The sequence below is a fragment of the Mixophyes fleayi genome, chromosome 3, assembly GCF_038048845.1.
Source record: "Mixophyes fleayi isolate aMixFle1 chromosome 3, aMixFle1.hap1, whole genome shotgun sequence".
NCBI lineage: Eukaryota > Metazoa > Chordata > Amphibia > Anura > Limnodynastidae > Mixophyes > Mixophyes fleayi.
Genome location: NC_134404.1, coordinates 132,779,360 through 132,781,859, shown reverse-complemented (window position 1 = coordinate 132,781,859; position 2,500 = coordinate 132,779,360). Strand labels below are relative to the sequence as shown.

The window sequence follows — 2,500 nt, the reverse complement described above, 5'->3', positions numbered from 1 at the left end:
AGATGTAGGTCAGTAAGCAACCAATACCTACAGCCACACCACCCTGAACAAGCCCAATCTCATCTGATCTTGGAAGCTAAGCAGGGCTGGGCCTGGTTAGTACTTGGATGGGAGACCACCTGGGAAAACAAGGTGCTGTAGGCCTTTGTTTATCTCTCTCTTGTTCTTGCTTCCTTCAATGCTGGTTTTGAGATGTATAAGAGATGTAGGTCAGTAGGCAACCAACACCTACAGCCGCACCACCCTGACCAAGCCTAATCTTGTCTGATCTTGGAAGCTAAACAGGGCCAGGCCTGGTTAGTACTTGGATGGGAGACCACCTGGGAATAACAGGTACCATAGGCCTTTTTTTTACTCTCTCTTGTTCTTGCTTCCTTCAATGCTGGTTTTGAGATTTATAAGAGATGTAGGTCAGTAGGCAACCAACAGCCACACCACCCTGAACAAGCCCAATCTCGTCTGATCTTGTAAGCTAAGCAGGGCCGGGCCTGGTTAGTACTTGGATGTGAGGCAACCTGGGAGTTCCAGGTGCTGTAGGCCTTTTTTTTTTCTCTCTCTTGTTCTTGCTTCCTTCAATGCTGGTTTTGAGATGTAGGTCAGTAGGCAACAAATACCTACAGCCACACCACAGTGAGCAAGCCCAATCTTGTCAGATTTTGGAAGCTAAGCAGGGTCGGGCCTGGTTAATACTTGGATGGGAGACCACCTGGAAATACCAGGTGCTGTAGGCCTTTTTTTTCTCTCTCTTGTTCTTGCTTCCTTCAATGCTAGTTTTGAGATGTATAAGAGATGTAGGTCAGAAGGCAGCCAATACCTACAGCCACACCACAGTGAGCAAGCCCAATCTCGTCAGATCTTGGAAGCTAAGCAGGGTCGGGCCTGGTTAGTACTTGGATGGGAGACCACCTGGGAATACCAGGTGCTGTGGGCCTTTTTTTACTCTCTCTCTTGTTCTTGCTTCCTTCAATGCTGGTTTTGAGATGTATAAGAGATGTAGGTCTGTAAGTAACAAATACCTACAGCCACACCACTCTGAACAAGCCCAATCTCGTCTGATCTTGGAAGCTAAGCAGGGCTGGGCCTGGTTAGTACTTGGATGGAAGACCACCTGGGAATACCAGGTGCTGTAGGCCTTTTTTTTCTTTCTCTTGTTCTTGCTACCTTCAATGCTGGTTTTGAGATGTATAAGAGATGTAGGTCAGGAGGTAACCAATACCTACAGCCACATCACCCAGAGCAAGCCCAATCTTAACTGATCGTGGAAGCTAAGCAGTGCTGGGCCTAGTAAGTACTTGGATGGGAGAACACCTCAGAATTCCAGGTGTTGTAAGCCTTTTTTTTTTCTCTCTCTTGTTCTTGCTTCCTTCAATGCTGGTTTTGAGATGTATAAGAGATGTAGGTCAGTAAGCAACAAATACCTACAGCCACACCACTCTGAACAAGCCTGATCTTGGAAGCTAAGCAGGGCTGGGCCTGGTTAGTACTTGGATGGGAGACCACCTGGGAATACCAGGTGCCGAAGGCCTTTTTTGTCTCTCTCTTGTTCTTGCTTCTTTCAATGCTGGTTTTGAGATGTATAAGAGATGTAGGTCAGTAGGCAACCAATACCCACGGCCACAACACCCTGAACAAGCCCAATCTCATCAGATCTTGGAAGCTAAGCAGGGCCGGGCCTGGTTAATACTTGGATGAGAGACCACCTGGGAATACCAGGTGCTGTAGGCCTTTTTTTTCTCTCTCTTGTTCTTGCTTCCTTCAATGCTGGTTTTGAGATGTATAAGAGATGTAGGTCAGTAGGCAACCAATACCTACAGCCACACCACCCTGAACAAGCCCAATCTCATCTGATCTTGGAAGCTAAGCAGGGCTGGGCCTGGTTAGTATTTGGATGGGAGACCACCTGGGAATACAAGGTGCTGTAGGCCTTTTTTTTATCTCTCTCTTGTTCTTGCTTCCTTCAATGCTGGTTTTGAGATGTATAAGAGATGTAGGTCAGGAGGCAACCAACACCTACAGCCGCACCACCCTGACCAAGCCTATTCTTGTCTGATCTTGGAAGCTAAACAGGGCCAGGCCTGGTTAGTACTTGGATGGGAGACCACCTGGGAATACCAGGTGCCATAGGCCTTTTTTTTTCTCTCTCTTGTTCTTGCTTTCTTTAATGCTGGTTTTGAGATGTAGGTCAGTAGGCAACAAATACCTACAGCCACACCACAGTGAGCAAGCCCAATCTCGTCAGATCTTGGAAGTTAAGCAGGGTCCGGCCTGGTTAATACTTGGATGGGAGACCACCTGGAAATACCAGGTGCTGTAGGCCTTTTTTTTCTCTCTCTTGTTCTTGCTTCCTTCAATGCTAGTTTTGAGATGTATAAAAATGTAGGTCAGAAGGCAGCCAATTCATACAGCCACATCTCCCTGAACAAGCCCAATCTCGTCTGATCTTGGAAGCTAAGTAGGGCCGGTCCTGGTTAGTACTTGGATGGGAGACCACCTGGGAATA

The 2,500-nt window shown here is 47.2% G+C and overlaps 3 non-coding genes and 9 pseudogenes across 3 annotated transcripts; all 12 read left to right on the top strand.

The window, feature by feature from the left end:
- The first annotated feature begins 25 nt into the window (after positions 1-25).
- On the top strand, positions 26-144 carry LOC142146011 (5S ribosomal RNA). Its single transcript, XR_012689922.1, has one exon. It is a non-coding gene; the product is annotated as a 5S ribosomal RNA (ribosomal RNA).
- Positions 145-226: 82 nt separating this feature from the next.
- Positions 227-345, top strand: LOC142146805 (5S ribosomal RNA; annotated as a pseudogene).
- A 76-nt stretch (positions 346-421) lies between these two features.
- On the top strand, positions 422-540 carry LOC142146423 (5S ribosomal RNA; annotated as a pseudogene).
- Positions 541-612: 72 nt separating this feature from the next.
- On the top strand, positions 613-731 carry LOC142146511 (5S ribosomal RNA; annotated as a pseudogene).
- An 81-nt stretch (positions 732-812) lies between these two features.
- On the top strand, positions 813-931 carry LOC142145185 (5S ribosomal RNA; annotated as a pseudogene).
- Positions 932-1,014: 83 nt separating this feature from the next.
- Positions 1,015-1,133, top strand: LOC142145977 (5S ribosomal RNA). Its single transcript, XR_012689919.1, has one exon. It is a non-coding gene; the product is annotated as a 5S ribosomal RNA (ribosomal RNA).
- A 283-nt stretch (positions 1,134-1,416) lies between these two features.
- On the top strand, positions 1,417-1,525 carry LOC142146717 (5S ribosomal RNA; annotated as a pseudogene).
- An 81-nt stretch (positions 1,526-1,606) lies between these two features.
- LOC142145714 (5S ribosomal RNA) lies at positions 1,607-1,725 on the top strand (annotated as a pseudogene).
- Positions 1,726-1,806: 81 nt separating this feature from the next.
- LOC142147487 (5S ribosomal RNA) lies at positions 1,807-1,925 on the top strand. The gene has a single exon (XR_012690633.1). It is a non-coding gene; the product is annotated as a 5S ribosomal RNA (ribosomal RNA).
- Positions 1,926-2,008: 83 nt separating this feature from the next.
- LOC142146765 (5S ribosomal RNA) lies at positions 2,009-2,127 on the top strand (annotated as a pseudogene).
- A 71-nt stretch (positions 2,128-2,198) lies between these two features.
- Positions 2,199-2,317, top strand: LOC142146308 (5S ribosomal RNA; annotated as a pseudogene).
- An 80-nt stretch (positions 2,318-2,397) lies between these two features.
- LOC142145403 (5S ribosomal RNA) overlaps positions 2,398-2,500 on the top strand; it is a 119-nt pseudogene continuing 16 nt past the window's right edge.